Here is a 25,319-nt window from a genome sequence, read left to right on the forward strand (position 1 = left end):
CTTTTCTATTAAATCTTTTAACATATTAATTAGAGTTATTTTAAAATTTAATCCAACCTTTAAAAATTTAGATTTTATATATGTGTCTGTATTTTTCATAACTTTCTTTCTTTATTATGGGTATTTGTTTTTATTTTTTTCTTATAATTTTGATTAAATGTTGGTCACAATATATAAAGCAGTAGTGACCAAGAGAAAGAGTAACATGCCTGAAAATAATCAATTTGTCAGGCTGTTAGTATGAGGTACTGGCTGGTTTGTTGGTATGTTTTGCTGAGAGTATGTTCAAGAAACAACAGTCTTAAAGTTTTTGAAGTAGTAAAATTCTATTGCCTAAGCTTAGAGTAGGGGCTGCAGAGTCAAAAGGATTTTCTCCTTTTTCTTGTCCCATCCTCAGCTTTCAAACTTAGATACATGCCTTTGTCACAGATGTAGTTTCTCTCCTCTTGCTTGCCCCTCTTCTAGTGCTCTGCTGCTGTTACTTGTTACTAGATGGTTACTCAGATGATGGGCAGGAGCAGAGATTTTATATGTTGTCCTGGTTCATCCTCAGACTTATGTGTTTATGCCTCAAAAGTGTGATTTTATATTTGAAATATACAATATAAAACTAAATATTATGTATTGATACATACATATATTTTGAAGTATATAGCCATATATTTTTAGAAGTATTAACAGTAGGCGCAAGAATGGGGCTTACGTTTGCAGAAAGAAGATGGAGAATAAATTTCAGCAAGAAACCCAGAAATATCAATAATATGTGTAATATGTAATTTCCTGAGCAGGTTAGTTGTTAAAAGAGTGCTATTGTATTATTATGTTTTCGTGTCCATTTTATGTGAATATTAGGCACACATAGTTTATATTTAATAAGATAAAAACTGTTAACTTAGTTTGAAATTTTATTCTGATTAGTTGTATTCCTTCTTTTGGCAATAGTAAACATGTATTATGAACAGACACAATATTCTTACCAAGATCACTCAGATTTTTTTCGACTTGACAATTAGTAGAACAGAAAAATAACAGTGTATTTTAACCATCTACAAAAGAATTACACAGTTGCTATTTTTCTACAAATACTTAGTACAAGTGAAGTAAATTTTGTTCAATTAACTGGCAGTCATAATCTCCACCAAAAAATGGTATAAGGGAAGGTATGACTTGTGAACTATCATTCAGAATACAAAACTAGACCAATCTAAGATGCTATACAATTTGAAAAGACTGACCTTTAAAGCCCACCCTAGTAAGATTAGAACATCAGATTATTACTTACCAGTTGCATAAAATTGGGTAAGTTAATTAATTCTAGACTTCAGTTTCCTCAACTGTAAAATAAAGATAGAACCCACCTTGAAATAGGGTTGAAATAACCAGGGCAATTACTCTCCTTAATATTTTACTTTATATGGAATGAAAATAAGAATTAATTATCAATTAGTTCTGTGATTTTAGTAAACTCACTCCTTCTTATGTGCTTCAGTTTCTTTCTTTCAAACTGAGCATAGCATTTTCCACATATCTCTGTAATCAAACGAGGATAAAACAAGACAACATACAAAACCTGCTTTAAAAAGTATGCTATTATATAGTTAATATATTTCAGTAATCAGGTGTTTGCTTTCTTTTAGAAAACTGAATACGTGGTTAGAGGAGCAATAACTTGAGAGAAATTAGAGACTTATCATTTTTCAGTGGCGGGATAAACACATAATAACATGTTTCTCAGTCCAAAAGAAACAGAGCTATGGACAAAAGTTTAAAACACACACAGACACGTACACACACACACACACACACACACACACACACAGACCAAGAAAGAGCAAAATAACCTAGAAATTTTGGATTTTGTTGGTAGTGCTGTTGCTTTTTTTTGGCTTTCATTTTGGACATCATGATTGTAATTTTTTGTGAAATAAATTTATGTCTTTTTCAGTTAAATGGCAGAATAATGCATAAACGGGTCCATAATAAATATCAGCCATGGGTCATACAATCATATATATGGAACTGTAAAGTTCCATAGGAGGAAATGTTAAAATATTCTTCAAATATATATTTTTGAATATCAGGAAAATTTTGATTGTATGGACTCAGTGATAGATGTAACTTTAAAAGCAACATGAATGTGTATTTCCCAAATTTTAACCAAGGATAACTTGCTACTTAATAAGAATTTGTGATAATTTCTCTACCTTGAGAAGAGGATCATCATGGTGGATGGGAGGCAGGACTAGATTGCAGCTCTGGACCAAGCAACTTGCAGAAGCATTGTGAATGTTAGCTCCAGATCTAATGCAAGAACAAACCAGCAATCCCAAGAGGATCCACAGACCCTCTGAGAGAAGAAGACTGTTTCTGCAGGATCTGGGAGACATCCCAAATACTGTGAGTGCCCCAATTGCAGAAGTGGGAAAGAGAGACCCTCCTCTCCCAAACACACACCCACACTGGAGAAGTTGAAGGTCTGTTTGTGAGAGAAGTTTCCGACCTTACCTGGAACTGACCAATTTAGAGAGCCCAGCAAATTGCAGGGGTAGAGGAAGCAGCAGAGAGGCCCTGGGAACTCTCTGTGTCCCCTAGCAGGTCATTCCTGCTTGGCACCACAGGGATCCATCAGGTGGGTGACCAGAAGGGCAGGTGGTAAAACTTCACTGGGAGAAGGAAATCTCTAGCTGAAATTTTTAGCAATTTGAATGGGATGAGTTGCCTCTTGGCCAGAACTCAGGGGAGGGTATAAATCTAGTGCACAGACTCCACAGGCAGGGAAAGAACCAAGCCCTTTTCCCTCGCAGCTGGGAGGTGGATAGCCTGGGACAGTTTTTAAAGCCCATTATGCTCTCTACCTAAAAACAGACTCGGAACTGTTGGTGGGGCATGGTGGGAGTGAGACCAGCCCTTTGGTTTTCATGGGGCTGGGTGAGGCCTGTGACTGCTGGCTTTCCTCTACTTCCCTGACAACCTGCATGACTCAGCAGAGGCAGACATAATTCTCCTAGATACACTACTCTAGTGACCTGGGAATCTCACCCCCATCACCAACAGCAGCTGCAAGACCTTCCTAAAGACAATCTTAGCCCAGATACACCTGACCCCACCCCCACCTGATGATTCTTCCCTATCCACCCTGGTAGCAGAAGACAAAGAGCATATAATCCTGGGAGTTCTAGGGCTTACCCACCACTGGTCCCTCTACATATTACTACAGTTGATGCTTTCTGGAAAGCACCACCTCATGGCAGGAGGCCAACCAGCACAAAAATAGAGCATTAAACCACCAAAGCTAAAAATGCTCACGGAGTCCATTGCACCCGCCACCACCTCCACCAAAACAGGCACGGATATCCACAGCTGAGAGATGCATAGATGGTTCATATCACAGGACTCTGTGCAGGCAACCCCCACTACCAGCCCAGAGGTGGGTAGACTCGCTGGGTGGCTAGGCCTAGAAGAGAGAAAACAATCACTGCAGTTCAGCTAACAGGAAGCCACATTCGTAGAGAAAGGGGGAGAATACTACATCAAGGGAACACCCTGTAGGACAAAAGAATCTGAACAACAGCCTTCAGCACTAGACCTTCCCTCTGACAGAGCTTGCCCAAATCAGAAGGAACCAGAAAACCAACCCTGATAATATGACAAAATAAGGCTCTTCAGCATCCCCAAAGAATCATACTAGTTCACCAGCAATGGATCCTAACCAAGAAGAAATCTCTGATTTACTTGAAAAAGAATTCAGGAGGTTAGTTATTAAGCTGATCAAAGAGGGACCAGAGAAAGGCAAAGCCAAATGTAAGGAAATCCAAAAAATGATGCAAGAAGTGAAAGGAGAAATATTCAAGGAAACAGATAACTTAAAGAAAAAAAAAACATAAAAAATTCAGGAAACTTTGAATACACTTTTAGAAATGTGAAATGCCCTGGAGAGTCCCAGAAATAGAACTGAACAAGTAGAAGAAAGGAATTCAGAGCTCAAAGGTAAGGTCTTTGAATTAACCCAATCCAATACAGACAAAGAAAAAAAAAACAAGAAAATATGAACAAAGTCTCCAAGAAGTCTGGGATTATGTTTAATGACTAAACTTAAGAATAATTGGTGTTCCTGAGGAAGAAGAGAATTCTAAAAGCTTGGAAAACATTTTCAGGGGAATAACTGAGGAAAACTTCCCTGGCCTTGCTAGAGACTTTGACATCCAATACAAGAAGCACAAACAACACCTGGAAAATTCATTGCAAAAAAATCTTCACCTAGGCACATTGTCATCAGGTTATCCAAACTTAAGATGAAGAAAAGAACGTTAAGAACTGTGAGACAGAAGCACCAACTCACCTATAAAGGAAAACCTATCAGATTAACAGCAGATGTCTCCGCAGAAACCCTACAGGCTAGAAGGGAATGGGTCCCTATATTCAGCCTCTTCAAACAAAATAGTTATCAGCCAAGAATTTTGTATCCAGTGAAACCAAGTATCATATGTGAAGGAAAAATACAGTCATTCTTAGACAAACAAATGCTGAGGGAATTCACCATTACTGAGCCACCACTACAAGAACTGCTAAAAGGAGCTCTAAATATTGAAACAAATCCTGGAAACAAATCAAAACAGTACATCTTTAAAGAATAAATCACACAGGACCCATAAAACAAAAATATTTGTTAAAAAGCAAAAACAAAAAACAGAAAACCAAAGTACACAGGCCACAAAAAGCATGATGAATGCAACCATACCTCACATTTCAATACTAACATTGAATGTAAATGGCCTGAATGCTCCACTTAAAGGATACAGAACTATAGAATGGATAAGAACTCACCAACCAATTATCTGCTGCCTTCAGGAGACTCATCTAACACATAAGGACTCACATAAGTTTAAAGTAAAGGGATGGAAAAAGGCATCTCATGCAAATAAATACCAAAAGCTAGCAGGGGTAGCTATTCTTATATAAGACAAAACAATTTTTAAGGCCTTAGCAGTTAAAAGCGACAAAGAGGAACATTATATAATGATAAAAGGTCTTGTCCAACATGAAAATATCACAATCCTAAACCTATATGCACCTAACATTGGAGGTCCTGAATTTGTAAAACAATTACTAATAGACCTAAGAAATGAAATAGACAGCAATCCAATAATAGTGGGGGACTTCAATACAACACTGACAACACTAGACAGGCCATCAAGACAGAAAGTCAACAAACAATGGATTTAAACTATACGTTGGAACAAATGGACTTAACAGGTATATACAGAACATTTCATCCAACAACAGCAGAATAAACATTCTATTCAACAGTGCATGGAACTTTCTCCAAGATAGGCCATATGATAGACCATAAAATGAGCCTCAACAAATATAAGAAAATTGAAATTATATCAAGTACTCTCTCAGACCACAATGGAATAAAATTGGAAATCAACTCTTAAAGGAACCTTCAGAATCATGCAAATACATGGAAATTAAATAACCTGCTCCTGAATGAGCATTGGGCCAAAAACAAAATCAAGATAGAAATTAGAAAATTCTTCAAACTGAATGGCAATAATGACAAAACCTATCAAAACTTCTGGGATATAGCAAAGGCTAAGAGGAAAGTTCATAGCCCTAAACACTGACATCAAAAAGACTGAAAGTGCACAAACTGACATTCTGAGGTCACACCTCAAGGAACTAGAGAAACAAGAACAAACCAAATCCAGACTTAGGAGAATAAAGGAAATTACCAAGATCAAAGCAGAACTAAATGAAATTGAAAAATACAAAAGATAAATAAAACCAAAAGCTGGTTCTTTAAAAACATAAATAAAATTGATAGACCATTAGCAAGATAAACCAAGAAAAGAAGAGAGAAAATCCAAATAACCTCACTAGAAATGAAACAGAAGATATTACAACTGACACAACTGAAATACAAAAGATCACTCGTGGCTACTATGAACACCTTTATGCACATAAACTAGAAAATCTAGAGGAGATGGATAAATTCCAAGAAAAATACAAGCCTCCTAGCTTAAATCAGGAAGAATTAGATACCCTGAACAGACCACTGAAATGGTAATTTAAAAATTTCCAACAGAAAAAGTCCAGGACCAGAGAGATTCACAGCAGAATTCTACTAGACATTCAAAGAAGAATTGGTACCAATATTTTCAAAATTATTCTATGAGATGGATAAAGAAGGATCCCCCCTAATTCATTTTATGAAGCCAGAATCATCTTGAAACCAAAACCAGGAAAGGATGTAATCAAAAAAGATAACTACAGACCAATATCCTTGATGACTATTGATGCTAAAATCCTTAACAAAATATTAGCTAACATAATCCAACAATAATCAAAAAGATAATCCACCATGATCAAGTGAGTTTCATACCAGGGATGTAGGGAAGGTTTAACACATGCAAGTCAATAAATGTGGTACACCACATAAATAAAATTAAAAACAAAAGTCACATGATCATCTCAATAGATGCAGAAAAAGCATTTGACAAAATCCAGCTTTGCTTCATGATTAAAACTCTCAGGAAAATCAAAATTTAAGGGACACAGTTTAACATAATAAAAGCCATCTATGACAAACCCACAGCCAACAGAATACTGAATGGAGAAAAGTTGAAAGCATTACCTCTGAGAACTGGAACAAGACAACAATGCCCACCTTCGCCACTCCTCTTCAACATAGTACTGGAAGTCCTAGCCAGAGCAATCAGACAAGAGAAGTAAATAAAGGGCATGCAAATTGGTAAAGAGGAAGTCAAACTGTCACTGTTTGATGATGATTTGATCATATACCTTGAAAACCCTAAGGACTCCTCTAGGAAGCTCCCAGAACTGATACAAGAGTTCATCAAAGTTTCAAGATGCAATATTAATGTACACAAACTAGTAGCTCTTCTATGCACCAACAGCGACCAAGCAGAGAATCAAATCAAGAATTCAATTCCTTTTACAATAGCTGCAAAAAAAAAGTAAAATACTTAAGAATATACCTAACCAAGGAGTTGAAAGACCTCTACAGGGAAAACAACAAAACATTGCTGAAAGAAATCATAGATGACACAAACAAAAGGAAACACATCCCATACTCATGGATAGGTAGAATCAATATTGTGAAAATGACCATACTGCCAAAAGCAATCTGCAAATTCAATGCAATCCCCATCAAAATACCACCATCATTCTTCACAGAATTAGAAAAAAAAAAAAATTTAATTCATATGGAACCAAAAAAGAGCCCGTATAGTCAAAGCAAGACTAAGCAAAAAGAACATATCTGGAGGCATCACACAACCTGATTTCAAGCTATACTTTAAGGGCATAGTAACCAAAACAGCATGATACTGGTATAGAAATAGGCACATAGACCAATGGAACAGAATAGAGAACTCAGAAATAAACCCAAATACTTATAGCCAACTGATCTTTGACAAAGCAAACAAAAAATATAAAGTGGGGAAAGGACACCCTTTTCAACAAATCATTCTGGGATAATTGGCTAGCCACATGTAGCAGAACGAAACTGTATCCTCATCTCTCACCTTACATAAAAATCAACTCAAGATGGATTAAGGACTTAATACCTGAAACTATAAAAATTCTAGAAGATAACATTGGAAAAGCCCATCTAGACATTGGCTTAGGCAAAGATTTCATGATGAAGAGCCCCAAAGCAAATGCAATAAACACAAAGATAAATAGCTGCGACCTAATTAAACTAAAGAGCTTTTGCATGGCAAAAGGAACAGTCAGCAGAGTAAACAGACAACCTACAGGGTGGAAGATAATCTTCACAGTCTATACATCTCACAAAGGACTAATATCCAGAATCTACAACAGACTCAAACAAATCAGTAAGGAAAAAACAAACACTCCCATCAAAAAGTGGGCTAAGGACATGAATAGACGATCTCTAAAGAAGACATACAAATAGCCAACAAATACATGAAAAAAATGCTCAGCATCACTAATGATCAGGGAAATGCAAATCAAAACCACAATGCCATACCACCTTACTCCTGCAAGAATGGCCATAATCAAAAAATGGTAGATGTTGGCATGGATGTGGTGAACAGGGAATACTTCTACACTGCTGGTGGGAATGCAAACTAGTACAACTGCTATGGAAAACAGTGTGGAGATTCCTTAAAGAATTAAAAATAGAACTACCATTTGATCCAGCAATCCCACTACTGGGTATCTACCCAGAGGAAAAGAAGTCATTATTCGGAAAAGATATTTGCACACACTTGTTTATAGTGGCACAATTCACAACAGCAAAATCGTGGAACCAACCCAAATGCCCATCAATCAATAAGTGGATAAAGAAACTGTGATATATATATTATATATAATATAATTATTATTATATAATTCTAATTATACTTAAATAATAATATATAAACAATATATAAATTAGAATAATTAATATAAATAATAATAAAATGATTAATAATAAATAATAATATATAAATACTGATATATAAATAATAATTATTATATATTATTATTTTAAAATTATTATATAATTATTATATTATATATATGATGGAATACTACACAGCCATAAAAAGGAGTGAATTAAAATGTTAATTTGCAGTGACCTGGATGAAATTGGAGACTATTATTCTAAGTGAGGTAACTCAGGAATGGAAACCCAAACATCATATGTTCTTGGCCGGGCGCGGTGGCTCAAGCCTGTAATCCCAGCACTTTGGGAGGCCGAGACGGGTGGATCACGAGGTCAGGAGATCGAGACCATCCTGGCTAACACGGTGAAACCCCGTCTCTACTAAAAAAATACAAAAAACTAGCCCGGCGAGATGGCGGGCAACTGTAGTCCCAGCTACTCGGGAGGCTGAGGCAGGAGAATGGCGTAAACCCGGGAGGTGGAGCTTGCAGTGAGCTGAGATCCTGCCACTGCACCCCAGCCTGGGCGACAGAGCAAGACTCCGTCTCAAAACAAACAAACAAACAAACAAACATCATATGTTCTTACCGATATGTGGGAGCTAAGCTATGAGGATCCAAAGGCATAAGAATGATACAATGGAATTGGGGGACTTGGGGGGAAGAGTGGGAGGGAACAATGGATAAAAGACTACAAACATGGTACAGTGTATACTGCTCAGGTTATGGGTGCACCAAAATCTCACAAATCACCACTAAAGAACTTACTCATGTAACCAAACACCACCTGTACCCCAACAAGTTATGGAAATAATTAAATGCTTTTCTCTACCTTATAATTGTTGCCATTGTATTTAAATCCCAACAACACTTAAAATCTAAATCTATCCCACGAGACTTGTGTGTGTGGTGTGCGTGTTTGCTTTTTCCCATCTAAAAGATAAATTATTCTTACAAATCCAAGTTAGAATGTACAGACTTTACTTACATATTTTGTATGACTTGATTTGATATTTGGCAATTGTCCATTAGTAGCTATTCTGACTTGTCCCAGTGCCATTTCATCCCAGATTTTTAACAGTGATGTGGAAAACATGTTTCATGAGGTGCATTGAGATAACTGTTTTCACTTTCTTAAAACTAAAAAAAAAAAGAAAGAAAGAAAGAAAAAAACCCAAGGCACACTTGAGATTTCACAGGATGATAGCATTGGTCATAACATGAGCTCATAGTTTCTCCTAAATGTAAGCAATACATATAATGACTGACTTGGATACCATTTTTTTAAAAGAAGAGATAACATTTGATTGAACTTTGGATCAGATTTCAAACCAATCTGACTTATCCCTCTGAAGAAAAAAATCTGACTCAAGGGGAAGAATTTTGTTTAATTATCAAGCACTTATGTCAAGGGAAAATTATTATGAAAAAATCGAATCTTTTTCTAAAGTTCACCATGAGGCTACGGTTGTAACAGGAAGAAAACATTAGTGACTTGAAGCTCAATTTACTTAGTTTTCACTTTGCTGGGAATATGTGACGAAAGTTGAGACATTTTTTACCCTTTCAACAACAACAAAAAATTGAGGTGCTGGCTTTTTGCCCCCATTTGGGCACCCATAGATGGAAAAAAGGAAAAGAATTTTGAATCAGAGCCACAACATGTAAATGTGTTTTTCTTCTTCCCTTTTTGGTTAGTGGCCCTCAGGCATCAAAACCATAAGGTATCTCGGTGTCTTCTTTTCACAGCATGAAAGTCAGTAAAGCTTTCAACAATCTCCTGTCCATAATAGCTATCTTTTCCTGTGAGTGTGTATGTATAAAATTCCACACCACCCCCCTCAAGCCCCAAAGCAGCCATTAAAAGTAACCATCGTCTATCCAGTTACAGAAGCAGAACAGAAAAGAGCTGAAGAGAACTGTGAGTTGTTGGTATGGAGCCAGGAATCCAAGTCTGATTTTCTGCATCTATTTCTTGAATTAAAAAGAAAATATCCCAACGTAATTGCAGCTTAAGAGGACTTCTCAAAGCACAACATACTTGTATGAGAAGAGGGAGAAATGTACGTAAAATGAACTAAGGACTGACTTGATTCTAATATTTTAAGGACTAACAAAGAAAATAGCATTTAAAAGTTCCATGTTCAGGATGAGTAAACCTTTCAAATTAAAGTTTCACAACATTGCTGATGTTTCTACACCTGCCTCAGAACTGGTTAAGCATGCTGATTTAAAGTAAACTCTTTACCTTCAAGTTGGCTCTTTTAGACCAAATGAATATCCAGTCATCCAAATTACCAACCCTCAAGCATAAGATGGAATTTGAGGGCAAAGGATGCTTGTTTTTTAATGCTAAATTTACAATCTTGCAAAGTATATCTTATGTGGGCTCCCCATCTACGAAGTCCATTTGTTCTAGAGCATGGTATGTAGAGATAGAGATGTAATCTTACTGGATTTTTTTTCTTAGTTTGTGTATATATGTACATACATATGTATGTGTGTGTGTGTATACATATATATATATTTTTTTCACTTTTTCCTGGTCCGATCCTTCTACTACTGACAAATATGACACCGTCTTGAGCATTCTGATTAAAATGTGTAGAGAAACAAGGTTTGTTTTTTGTTCTTTTTTTTTTTTTTTGGAGGCTTGCTCTTGTTGCCCAGACTAGGGTGCAGTGGCCAGTGGCGCAATCTTGGCTAATGGCAACCTCCGACTCCTGGGTTCAAGCAATTTTCCTGCCTCAGCCTCCAAGTAGCTGGGATTACAGGTGTCCACCACCATGCCCATCTAAATTTTTTTTTGTATTTTTAATAGAGACGGAATTTCACCATGTTGTCCAGGCTGGTCTCGTCCTCCTGACCTCGTGATCTGCTAACCTCAGCCTCCCAAAGTGCTAGAATTACAGGTGTGAGCCACTATGCCCTGCTGAAACAAGGTACTTTAAAACTATGTTCATGTATAATAGGAAATGATCTTAAATTTACAGAATATTTTTACTTATTGAATCTGCTACTTGATAATAAAAGAGGAGCAGAAAATCGATTTGTTGAGCATGAATCCATGCCTGCAAAAGAGAGTTTATAAACTAATTTTTCATTAGGAATTATGGCAAAAATGTAAGTTTTTCTATTATATTTGTGCCACCATTTAAAATGCCATTACAGTGAATTGCTTTAAATCCAACTGTTCTTTAAAAGGACTTCACTTAACATTTATTTTAACAATTGTCAAAAAATGAAGTAAAACCAGATCACACTGTAGACACAAATCTACTAAAACCCAGAAAGCTCTCATCAAAGTCTGAATTCATGTTTTACTCAAGTGCTAAAGATATCTCCAATATATATAATTCTTCCCTCAAAGTTCTATGATAAATAAAAATGCTGCAAACAGCTACATTCTAGTTTTATTGGCTAACCAGACATATTTCTAGTACAATATCTTGAAGAGGATAAGGTTGAGGTAAGGTTAAAACAATTTAGAACAAATCCTTAAAACCAACATTTCTTGTATCCATATGCCAATTATAAAGTTAAGGAATCTTCTTAGAGAGTTGAAGTGTAAATGGTGGGTAAAAGTTCAGAAAAGGAACGAAGTCCGGGAGAAATTCAAAAGCCACCAAGAGAAAGATGAAGAGGGGAAGACAAAATAGAAAAGTCTAAAAGGAAAGGATGTTCTGAAATATATTGCATTCACTTAGAACTGGGCCAAAAACCTATAAAAACAAAAGAAAATGAGAAGGTAATTTGCCACCGTTCCCCATGGCAAGTATTTTTGATGGAAGTTGCTTCAACAAATTTCAAAAGCTATTATTTTTATTCAATTACTTTCTCATGTTTGGTAATGGTGTGGTTTAGTCACATGAGCAGTCACCTTTTCCTAATAATGCTTTAAATGTAATTTTATCAGTTTATTCAATTGGGGAATGAACTGACCACTTTTTTGGTTAAAAAAAAATATATAGAATGAAAATAAAGCACTATAATTTTTGTTTAAGTATTTTCTCCATAGAAAAATACACGGGTATTGGAAAATTTAAAGATATGAGTTACATTTTAAATTGTAAAATCACGTATATGCACAACTTTCTGCTTCCTAATTAGAAATAATTTTATTGGTTTTTCTCCTGAGTTGACACCAGTTCCTCTTCTTTGCTGTATATTAATGGTATATCTTGACTGCCCAAGGAAAGAGCAAAAGACCATGCCCCGAGTGCTGAATGCAACCTTGTGTTGGAGTTTACTTGTCCCAACTTGTGTACAGTCAGGATGCCTTAGTCAGTTCAGTCAGCTATAAAACGTACTTTATACTGGATAATTTATAAACAACAGACATTTGATTCTTATAGTTCTGGAGGCTAGGAAATCCAAGATTAAGGCACTAGCAAATTTGGTGTCTGATAAGTGCCTGCCCTCTGCTTCATGAATGGTGCCTTTTGGCTGCAAACTCAGGTGAGAGAAGGAACAAAAAAGCTCCCTCATGCTTCTTTTGTAAGGGCTCTGATCCAATTCCTGAAGGCCAAATCACCTCCCCAAATCCCACATCACATTGGGTATTAGGTTCTAACATATGATTTTGAGGGGAACGCCAACATTCAAAACAAAGGAAATTAGAGACCTTAGAGGTATGGCTCTGAATCTTTGAGTCTGATTTTAAATAATAATTCAGATTTTACACATCCACATGTATGTTGCCTTCTTAAAAAGTGAGGTTATGAGTTTATGCATCTCATTTCTTTCCAATCATTTTGCTATTGATCAAATATGTCAGTACCTTCTTAAGGAATTGACTTATACCTGAGACAGAATTAATGCCAGAAACTGCAGTCTAAGTGATTATCATAATGGGTATTTTTTTTTTTCAGATAAAGACACTGAGACACCAAGAGGTTAAAACCTGTGATTTTTTCACTTTGAAAGACTGAGTAAACACTGGAGACAACACAATTGTATGACCGAGGGAAAGAGCAAGAGAAAAGGTTATAAACAAGGTCACAAGATATTTCCAAATGAAGTTGTATTTTTTGTAACCCATGATTGTACTCACTATACTTGAAATAACTATATTGAAGGTCAATCCTGTCTCAGCTTTGTGCAGTTTGTGTGTCTTTAAAAAATCAGTATCGCTTCTTTATAGTCCCACCTATTCAAGGATCAACTTGACAGGAATCATATATTTTTACTGTATCTGCAAATGAAATGTAACAAATCCCAGTAATTTCAAAACAAAATAAAATCCTCAAAACAAAACAACATTACTATTTTCTCCACACCCAGTAAACCATGTGTTTAAATTTAGGTTCATATATATGTGTGTGTGTGTGTGTGTGTGTGTGTGTGTGTGTGTGTGCATGTATGTGTATACATATATTTTTTGATTATTTTTAATTTCTTTTTTTTTAGATGGAAGTCACACTATGTTGCCCAGGCTTGTTGTATAGGTCAGTATTTTTTTATTCAAGAGCAAAACAAGTCTAATTTTTAAATAGCATTATTAATAAATTTCTGTGGACAATTTCCAATAGTGTCTCTGCTCACCATAAACCTTAGACTATCATGACAGCAATTCTAAGAGTATCATCTAAATTTCTGACATTAAAAAAGTTTTTAAATGGCAGTTTTCCATATCATTCCCTTCTCTCTTCTCCCTCTGTCTTATAAAACAGTTGTAACTGGGATTATATTGATGTATTTCAGAAAAAAAGTCAGTTACAGGAATATATGTTTACATATTCTGACAGATTGGTTTACCATCTTCAAATATTCTGAGTGGGCCCTCAATAAATATTTACTGGCCTAAAGGGAATTAAACTTCAACATGATATCTTTCAGCAAGTGAAAAAATCCTGTAAATTTCACAGGGCCACTGCATATAATGAAGTACCTTATGTAGCCTTAAAGCAATCACTGTAACTATTGCAGAGCCTTCATCTAGATATGAGGATACCAGTTAAGTTTGCTACTAATTTTCCAAGTTCAAATCCAGGACGGCATCATTCTCAGCACACCATGTAATTCAGAGACAGCTTGAACATCAGCAAACCCAGAACAACCCAGATGCTATCAAGAATCCAAGAGTCATAGATTCCTAAGACTTTATGATCAACAAAGGTCATGGAATGTTTACATTTAACTATATAAAATGTTCAGAATTCCTAATTTTGGAAATTTCATGGGCTTCACATTTAGTCCAAAGACAGGTGGGAAAAAACTTTTCATTAAAAATCCTTTTCACTGTTGGAAATTTGAAATGTATTATACAGGAAAGCAAAGTGATATTTACCTATGTACATGAAGTAATAAAACTGTTGAGATTATTGCTGTTACCAGTAAGTTATTTTCCATTATAACAGAAAGGGCCTCTTTTCCTCCAGTTCTCCAAATAACCAAAAGTTTGATCTCTGTAAGACAGAAAAATAAAACAAATGACAGACATTAGGGAGGTGCCTTAGATTCTTTGACTTCAATTTAAGAAAAAGAATCATTTACAGCCATTGATGAAAATAGCCTAGAGCCCATGTAGTTGTGATTTTGTGGGTGACAATGTCTCTCATTCATCTAACAGCTGAAGGTTAGCCTCTGAAAACCAGCCACTGTTTACCTTAGTCTCAACCTGACAGAAGCGTCCACTGCTTAGAAGGATCCAAGGGTGCAGGGCCAATATTTACTTCTGATGAGCTGAGAGGTGAGAAATTATAAAACCTGCCCAAATAAAAGCAATTCAAATTTTCCAGACATTTATACTCAGTGTTAAACTCTTTATATAGACTATCTTCAGCTACCTGAAATTTCATCTTATTAATAAAGGTTAAGCACTTTGACATTTATTTTTGCCTGCTCAAGTTTAAATTTAGTCAGTCAATGAAATAACATACAGATCCATTATAATAAGTATAATAATGATTTCATATAACCTCCTTCTCAGTTAGAAGTTAAAATTTACATCATAGTAAACTAAATTAGGATAATTAAGATATCACAATAATTGTAAAAACTTGACTAAATACATGCAAAGAAAAAATAACATATGGTATTTTAATTTAATTAAAACATAATATCTACATGAAATATATAATTCTTTTCAAAACTATTTCTTCTTTCTACTTAAGTACCTCGTATCTACAAATTCTTATGAAGATGTCAGATTAACTATAAATCTATAGACTAAAACAAAATTGTGCCACTGGAAAGTAAAGAAGGAAGAAGTTGCAGTGCCTGGTCTCTATTAAGCAATTTTCCTTGAATGTCTGCCTCCACATGATGATCATGATCATTCATTTATTTCTCAGCAAGCAGTCTGGTTTCAGATTCTCAGTTTTGCTCTATATATTTATAAAAGTTTTCAAAAAAGGGAAAAGGAGGTCATGGACTTTCATTGAGAAGAGATTAAACGTCCCTTCAGCTGGTATATACCTAGAAATCCACATTAATTTAGAGACAGATCCATTTATGACATATGTTGTCAAGTGTTTTTAAAAATAAGTTTGAGGGTGGAGTAAAGATTAGAAAGACCTCGTATTTTACACTAAATGAATGACATGTTTTGTAGTGACAGGCCACTATTAACTTCCTTGCTCCTGTATTGAGAAGGAAACTGCTGGAAATTCAGAAGAATGCTTAAGAAACATTCATAGCCGATACAAACGCAATGAAGTAGGCTGAACATTGAGTGTAGAGGGAATCTCACGCCTACAAATATCATTGAAACTCCCATTAATCACTGCATCAAAGTAACTAAAGCATTTATGCAGATTTTATTGAAAATAAATCACTTTATCATATGCTCAAATGTGGGGAGGATTTTCTCGTAGAGATTTCTTCTTAGGCTTCTGTAGTTTTTTTATAGAGTATCTCCTGCCCTCTTTAGTCCAGATTTTATAACTACATTTAGGAAAAAGATCTAATTCAACGGCATGATTCTGACTTTAGCTTCTTTCCTTGCTTGGTGAAAATAGGTCATGATTAGCCATTTCTGACAGAAACAGTTGACAGGAAATAGGACAGGAAATGATATAATGATTCCAAAATTGTATATTTCCCCTATGCCCTGCTGTTTGGGGAATGACCTTACAGTTAACCAGGAAATTGGGAGGAGGTATTGAATCACAAATACTTACGCAATTGAACTCACTTTTTCATCCCTCGGTCCTCTTCATGTAAAGAAATAGATTCAAACTCTGGAACCGAAAGAGATAAAGATAAATTTAGCTGAGTAAATATTTATTCTTCTGATAATTTTTATATATTTCTAGATTTTTTAGTAGACTATTTAAAGCATACATTAATATCCAGTTAGCTAACATAAGCATAGCATATAAACCACCTAAATATTAAAATAAAAAACTTCTAATGCTTTAATATTTATGGAGTTTAACTATTTTCTCATGGAAATAAAACTTTGATGCTATTTATTATTAAATGCCTAGTCTTTTTATTCACAGTTAAATCACTATGTTTTAAAACTGCTTTTTAAGATGTGTTTTTATATGCCATATAATGATAAATTACATTAATATCTGGTCCATTGTTCATTTTTTTTCTAAAATAGACAGTATCTGCGGGGTGAAAAATACCCAATTAAAAACGACATGCCTAAAACTCACACAAACGCATAAGCACAAGGATATATAAGCATAAAATGCAAACTACTTCATTTAAAATTTTACTCAAATACAATGTTACTAATTCCATTTATACTTTTTCTTTTGTTTAAACTTACTTTATATCTTTAAAAATAGATCTCCAATTCAGGACCTTCCTAAGACAATTTATAGCTCTAAAAACAGAAAGTACAAAATCCATCACAGGAAGTCCAATTTTCACAGTGTGAAATAAACCTTTTTTTGTGTTACTGCAGCATGTTATTAAGCCTTTTAATATTTTAAAATACTTAACTATTTTGTTTACATTCCCTTAGTCATTAACTTCAACCGGTTTTAAATTTATGTCACTGGAGGATCGAGAGTAACAAAGCTGTACAAATTTAACAATTAGCCTTACTATGTAATTGCTTAGAATAAACATCCTGATTAGTTAAATCACTATTAAATTTTAATCAATGTGAGTGGGTGTTTCTATTTTTGATTAGGGAATCCACATAGATTGTCTGAGAGACTCCTTTTTGTACGTGAAGTTGATATGTTTCCTCTCTTCATATTATGCCTAATGGATTCCATCTCAATCTCATATAATGCACTATTAGTGAACAGTCAAAGACATTTTTCTTTAATATGATCTTTCTTTTCATGACATTAATGACATATTTTTCTCTTCTGAATTTATTTATCTTACTCTTTAAATAAATAAAGATGTTTATAGATATTAAAATGTGACAGTTTGTTAGAACAGTATTTTAACAAACAGAATTTGGCTTCATGCAAATATTTGGGGTTATTTTAAGGGGAAAAATGTTATTATTTATTTTAAAAGAGTAATGCTAATTATTTGGAAGATAAAATGAAGTGAAAAAAAATATGCTGTGATTTTACCCACATAAAATACCATATCAGAACCTAAGATGATAATATCTAACAGTCCCAAAAAATTCAAAAAGCAAGTGATTTTTTTTCAGTAAGATTCATTTAATTAAATGTGCTTATGAGTTTACTTTTTTGCTTGGTTTAACAATTCTTTCAGAAACAAACAATCAATATGAAATAACATTCTCTGTGTTTTATATTCTGCAGAAGTCTTTTCTGTGTATTTCTTTAATGAATGCTTTTGAAGTCTTTCAGGTGTTTTCAGATGAATAACCCATTTCCTATATATTTTCTTATGCCATCATTGTGAGAGCATTATTCCTGAAGTCAAATGTTCAGAACTACTGGATCTTTTTTAGCAATCTCTGCTAATTCAATATAGTCTACCAGGGGACAGGTAGAATGGCTTTTGGAGTAGCAGTCTCTATTACAAATACAATCAATTCTGTGAAACAACAGGTTTCATTTTTTTCAGAAATGTATTTGGTTAAAAGGCTAAAATAAAATAATACATACACAAACATTGCATTTATGAAAATGAATAAAATACTTTCTCTCAATCACAGAAATCATATTTTCTAAATGCAGTCTTTGCATTTTCTTTGCCTTTTATAACCCAGCCAGTTCTGAGTATGGCATTACTTTGAAACTTATCAAAATAATGCACGGTTTCAATGGCATTCTGCTCCTTTGTTGCTCAATGTACAGTTTGTGTTCAATAATTTCCATTTCGCCTCTTTTCCTAAATTAAATAATTATTCTTCTCTTTGAGAAATTACAACTTTAATATGTCACTGTGTAAATCTTCAGATAACTAAATGTAGTTCCACTGTTATTTACCATTTCCAGAAACATTTTCATGGTAACAGTACAGACCTCATTTTTTAAAAAAAGGGTGACAAAGTTGTAAAATTGTATTATTTACTAAAGTTAAGGACAAATTTAAATGTCTCTTTTGCTTTTCATTTGGATCGTTAAATGGTTAATCCTAACAAGCATGGGGGGAAGGAAAAGAAATTAACTAAAGTAAGGCCCTTGTGATACAATGACACTTGCTCTATGCTCTTGCAGAGAAAAAACATGATGATAAAACAGCACAAAGTGGAGTGTTATGAATTTTATTAATGACTAGAAGACAGTGTGCAAAACATCAAAGGTCTATGGAAAAGATTAATGACCCCGTGTGAGACTGTTTAATTACCTCCAGCTAATTAGATTCTTGACCAAATTTTTAATATCTGCATTCCTTCTACAGCCTAATTGAGATTCCACATTATTTATCAATCTTTCAAAAAGCCCTTAGTGGGCTGCTTTTTTAGTTTTTCCCTTTGCACTTTGACTCCATTTATGGTCAATTATTAAATAAATAGCAAAGTAACTATTCCCCACAAATTGTATATGCGGAACACTTTATGCCTGTTTATTTTGACTAGGAGACTATCATTGGCATCTTTTATACATAATGAAACACTCCAACTAATAAACTGACTAACTCCACTGTAAACAATGTGGATAATATTTTTGTTATCTGGGCTGTGCTCAGGAACTACTCATGCGGTTTCTGTAAATTAGCCTTTGCAATAGTCAGTTAATCCTTATTTCAGTTTACCTTGGTTGGGGACCAGAGACTCATGGAATGTTGTCATACAAACTAAAGAGGACGACTCAATCAATTCTTTCTTTCTCTTTTTCTTCTCTTTTCTTTCTTTCTTTCTTTTTTTTTTTTTTTTTAGAATTAGATTGTCTTTTAGTGTCCAGAAAGTGCTAATTGCATCACAATTTGCATTAACAAATATCAAGATATTAAGCAACTATATATATGTAATATATATACACTATATTTGGTATTTATATATATTTATATCACAGACATTTCTGAAGGAGAAATATTTGAGATAGTACCTCAATGAAGGAAAAGAACATTGTTGTGGAAAACTCACTAATCACCTAGAAAACAGTAGTGATATGGATTGTCTTTGATGTACACGGAACAAAACAGGAAGTCCAAGCTCAGCAGGAGCCAGCTGAGTTATATTTGTCTTGGCATCTTTGTTTTCTGGATGATGCATAAAGTCTTCTCTTTAAATTTATGTATTTTATAAGATAAATGCACTAGCATGACAGAACAAATACTATTCTATAATCTCTATACTTACAGAATCAATGAAAGAAAAGAAAAACTGTAGCAATACAAGCACATTGATCATGTTAACACATGACAGTCTGTGAATCTAACAATGTAATTCTATTGAAGGATTACAGGTATATTTCACCTTTGATTATAAAATCTGGAAAATATATATTGGGCTTGATAAAACTCTTAATAATGATTGTCTTCTATGTGTTTCTCAGTATGTTTTATATTTAAGAGGAAAGCAAAAAATAGGAAAAAAGTCATTAATTCAGCCAACATTTATAAATAGGATGGAGTTATTTTCACTAGTTATTTCATAAAAGTTGTAACTCCTCCACCATAACATATTTAAGCATAGCCAGAAGAATCACTCAGCATTTCTGTTCTTACACTTAGTATCTGATACAGTCCTTGTGCTTCAATGTTTTGTTGATTTATAGTGCTGATCATCTTTAGAATAAATAATAATAATAATGACAAGATAATTTCTAAGATCACTCCAAAAGTTCTATGATTTCAAAAGGTTCTTACACCTGTACATCTCAGATACTTCCTTCAAAATAGCAAATTTTATACCAACAAAGTCTAGAAACTCATAGTAAGCCTTCACCTTAGGTCTGCTTTATACTCACATAAAAATTCATTTTTAGATAACATTAATATTGATAATAAAATGTGGAGTACCAGCCCTCATGAAATCTCATGGAAGTGAAAATAAAATCAGGGAAATTGTCATGCTTTTTTGGAGTGACAAAACTTGAGAAAGTCCAAAGAGGATGGAGTGCATGACCAAAGTAGCATGGGGCAGAGTTAATCTCCCCACTGCACCTGAGAGAGATATAAGATCTAAGACCAGGTCCAAACCCAGAGCGGTCAGACAAAAGGTCAGTTACATCGGTGGAATCTCTGAACCCCAGCAGATCTTCACTTCTGAGGCATAGATATCTATATTTTTACATAAGATCTTATTTTTCTGGCAAAAGACAAACCAGAAAGGAGTAGATGGCATTTTTATCTGTTAATGTAAAAAATGGCTGCATGAAGGGCAGAACTTTAGTCATATCGGTCATTTACACCTTTATGTAAATGAAATTTCCAGATTCTTTCTTCAGAGCAAGTTTGGATGGGAGGGAGGCAGCATGAGGAGACTGGACACCAAAATTCAAAACGTGGGAAGCAGAGCAATAGGATGCAGTACAGGAAGTACAAAAGTAAACCTTGATTTCTTCTTTATAACTTTAACTAAGGCTGACCCAATGACTACCTCACGGCAGTATTCAGTTATTGCAAAGGAAAGTTATATAATTGCACAATGCCTCATGCAAATCGCTTAGTTTTTAATATACTGATCAGATGATTTGGTCAGGAACTTCCAGAAGGTATTAGACCAATAGAGAAACCTCAGAACAACTCCACACTCTAGGTCTGGCCTTAGCTAACAGTATTCATTTGTTCTTTTAGTCCATACACTCATTTACTTGTTTTAAACAAGCATGTTGTGAATGCCAACTGTATGTGTGATGGCAAATAATGATGAATCATCCATGTCTTCCAGGAGTTTGCCATGTAGCATGTCCTCATGTAGTATCTACAAAATCGAACAGACCTTATGGGTTCAGTCTACCGTAAAATCTACATCCAAAAGAAATGCACAGGAATACTTAGTGAAAGTGAGAACTTTCTTTTCCCAAAAATCCATGCACTATCAGGAATTCTTATTTATATGTTTGGCCTTAGATTCATATTCTGTTCCATTTATCACTGAGATTTTTTATCTTTAATATCATGGCAATTTAAAGATCATGAAATTTTTCTGCCATCAGCAATATTCAGATCATTTTGACATGACAATGAGGATAAAGATTCCCCCTTCCTCAGTTCTACATCTACCTGAAGCAACCCCATGGAGTACCTCACTAAATCAGAGACATTATCTGAGTCAACTTCCAGATCATTAGAGAATACATTTCACAGCATCCTTCGTAGGTTTTCCTTTCAGAACATTACCTCCCAAGAGCCACCTCTGGTTACATTTTGACATAGTGTTAGTTGTAATGCTGCCATTCATGTTTTTTACACTGCAGCAATTATTTTAACAAACATTCTAAATTTCTTCACATAATTGTTATGATTTTAACTTTACATAATTAAATTGTCAGTAACTGAAGTACTAACGTGGGAATAATGTCTCTCCATTCATTTTTCTAGCTGCCATGCTTTTTTTCCATACTAAATCACTCAATAATATGAGAATGCTAGTAAGAATATTTTTTCTATCATTTAGCACAAAATATAAAAACTGAGCTTGTCAGTGAGACCATTGAAGTAGGAAATTTCAGGGTAACAAGTACTCTCTTTAACTGTAGGTATAAACATGGATTGCATTGTGTAATTGTTCAATAGAAAACATGAACCTGAAAATGTGTATACTTTTTGGTTAAATATTTCCCACTAAAAAGATTCAACATGAAGAAGAACAACAACACAGGAAAAGGCACAGATATTTATTCCTTCCTTACAGGACAAAGCATTGATTACACTGACATCAAAATTATGGAAATGTTTATTTCTAAATAGTACAATGGTCTGTTATAAAGTTTTTTAAAGATTCTAAAATACTATATAATGATGAGAAATTATTACATTTATCATGATAAAAATGTATACAAAATAACTAACCATAATTCTATATATCAAAAATATACATAAAATATGCTCACCTAGAAGTCTATATTTTCATTTGTCTTTGAGGAAAAAAAATTTCAAAAGAGTATGCATAAAATAAAGCCATTTCTTTAAAAATACTTAAATATAACTTGCTATTACATTTTAAATCTCATTATATGTTTTTAATTCATAAGAAAAACCTGCAAACTATACAAGCTATTGAAATTTATTAATTCTATGAATCAAATGTTGAGAAATATTTATTTTTAGCATGTTACTATAATATTTGAACTGTTTGCGTAAGCATCTATTTTGTAATAAAAATACATATTTATGGGTAGAAAAATTAAAACTCATTGCCATAAGCCTGAAAACATAGAACAATAAAATATTACAGAAGATGTATATGTGTATCTTATTATTTTTCATTATTTTTCAAACTATTTAACCTAACCATATTATTTCATAATTGCAAAAATACAAATTTTAATTAAAATGAAATTTTCTATAAAGCCAAATGGATTTATGAATTAAAATTTAACTTCAGATGAAATGCAAAAGTAAAAAAATTAAATAATGAACCACATATTCATTAATGCCTTAAATATGATGCTAACATAAAATAAAGATTTTATTTGTGATACTGTTCGATATTACATTTATTTATTTATTTTTGTGACAGAGTCTGGCTCTGTCACCCAGACTGCAGTACAGTGGCGTTATCTCAGCTCACTGTGGCCTCCACCTCCCAGTTCAAGCAATTTTCCTGCCTCAGCCTCCAGAGTAGCTGGGACTAAAGGTGCCCACCACAATGCCCAGCTAATTTTTGTATTATTATTATTTTTTTTTTTAGTAGAGATGGGGTTTCATCACGTTGGCCAGGCTGGTCTCAAACTCCTGACCTCAAGTGATCTGCCCACCTTGGTCTCCCATAGTGCTGGGATTACAGGTATGAGCCACCCTGCTCATCCTCTATATTACTTTTAACTATCCCATACCATTAAATTTTGCACTAGTAAAATCTCAGTCAATCATATTTGGAAAGATGTGCTTATGGATGTAAGAGGCAGATAATTTTAGATCTTTCTTTTTCAAGACTTGGTAGAACTGACATCACATTGAATATAAATTACTCCTAAAATGTGAAGTGCTCTAGTAGTTTTAAATTGCTCTAGATCATGCTTGTTCAACTTCTCAATTATTCCTATATTTTCTCTAAATCAAATATATGTAAAACAGTAAAATGTACACTTGCAACAAATACGTTATTAAATCTAGATCACGAGGTTGTTGACACGTTAAATGACTTAAAAGGAAGAGTATGAGTAATATACCAGGTTTTCACTGGTAGTTACATTATATAAAACAAATCTTCTATTCCATACATAGACAAAACACAAACCTTAATCAATAGAGACTTCATAAAATGCATGTTAGTTGTTTTATACTATCTGTTCTCCAGTTTAGATAATTGATGCTACCTGTAGCCTAAGCCATTAACCTCTCAACCTCAGCAAATTGAGGTTTCCTAGCAAAAACTACGCTACCGAAAGGAAGCCACATTTCCAAGAGGACAGAGAGAGCAGTTTGTTAATCAAGAGAGACTGCACCACACTGCATTTGAGAACTCATGAAAAATTGTGGTGCCGTTTTGTTTTCCTTCGAAAACAGCTTCTTATAAGCTCCTAAATGGACTCTCCTTATCCCCAGTCATGAAAAACAGCAGTGTTTCCAACTTTTCACCTTTCAACCAATGTGTCCCTGTAGTATTCACAGTACTATGAAAGAGATTCTTGACAATGTCACTGCAGACCACCCCAGAAGTGGAGTCCTGCCAATGTAAACCATTATTACGGTACTGACCGCTCATCTCATGCTGTGAGGTCATTCAGAAACTTCCCCTGCTTCCCTATTGCTCACACTGTCTCTGAAGAGTGACATCCTCCCTTGAACCATAGACAGTGAGGCAAGCCCCCTGCTACTGATTCCCATCCAGATTGCTATGGACAACATCCACACTTTGATGCTACTCAATGGACTTTCTTTCTTTGGAGGGAGAATCAAAGAACATTCAAAGAAAAAACCAACTTGGCGATGACACAGAAATGTTCACAAACTGATGCAGTCTTTGCTGTGGAATTTTCCTCACATCCAAAGCTTATAACAAGCAGTGAAGCTCCTTGAGCATAATTATTTAATCATAAAAGCACCAAATAATATAAGAGCTATGTTTTTGCCAGAATCACATTTAACTTTTGGGGGAAAAAAATTATTTGGATGCAAATTTAGTTTTTAGTTACTGACATTGGAGGACTTAAATGAAATGGATTGTAAGACATGGTGAGTATTAGTTAATATTAAATAACTGACCTGTCACACACAATTTGTATGGAGTGCACAGAAAGTTGAGGTTGCTATATTTTGAGAAATTTCTATGCAAAAGTAAGAGAACATGAATAAGCATTCAGTGCTGCTATGGATCAACTTATCTAACCATTTTTTTTTCTTAAAATACCTCTCATGTATTAGACATTTTCATACACTTGCCCAGATCGTGCCAGGTTGCCCTTATGAAGACAGGGAAAGATAATACACTTTCAGTCTTTAATAAAAGT

General features: G+C 34.3%; 1 long non-coding RNA gene across 1 annotated transcript in view; it reads right to left on the reverse strand.

The window, feature by feature from the left end:
• Positions 1-9,130: 9,130 nt before the first annotated feature.
• LOC103876222 overlaps positions 9,131-25,319 on the reverse strand; it is a 39,737-nt gene continuing 23,548 nt past the window's right edge. The window contains exons 2-4 of the long non-coding RNA XR_004176505.1: positions 16,542-16,601; positions 14,708-14,825; positions 9,131-9,558 (exon numbers count right to left, since the gene is read on the reverse strand). This is a non-coding gene — a long non-coding RNA (uncharacterized LOC103876222). The remainder of the gene's footprint in view (positions 9,559-14,707; positions 14,826-16,541; positions 16,602-25,319) is intronic.

Source organism: Papio anubis, chromosome 10, assembly GCF_008728515.1.
Source record: "Papio anubis isolate 15944 chromosome 10, Panubis1.0, whole genome shotgun sequence".
Classification (NCBI taxonomy): Eukaryota; Metazoa; Chordata; class Mammalia; order Primates; family Cercopithecidae; genus Papio; species Papio anubis.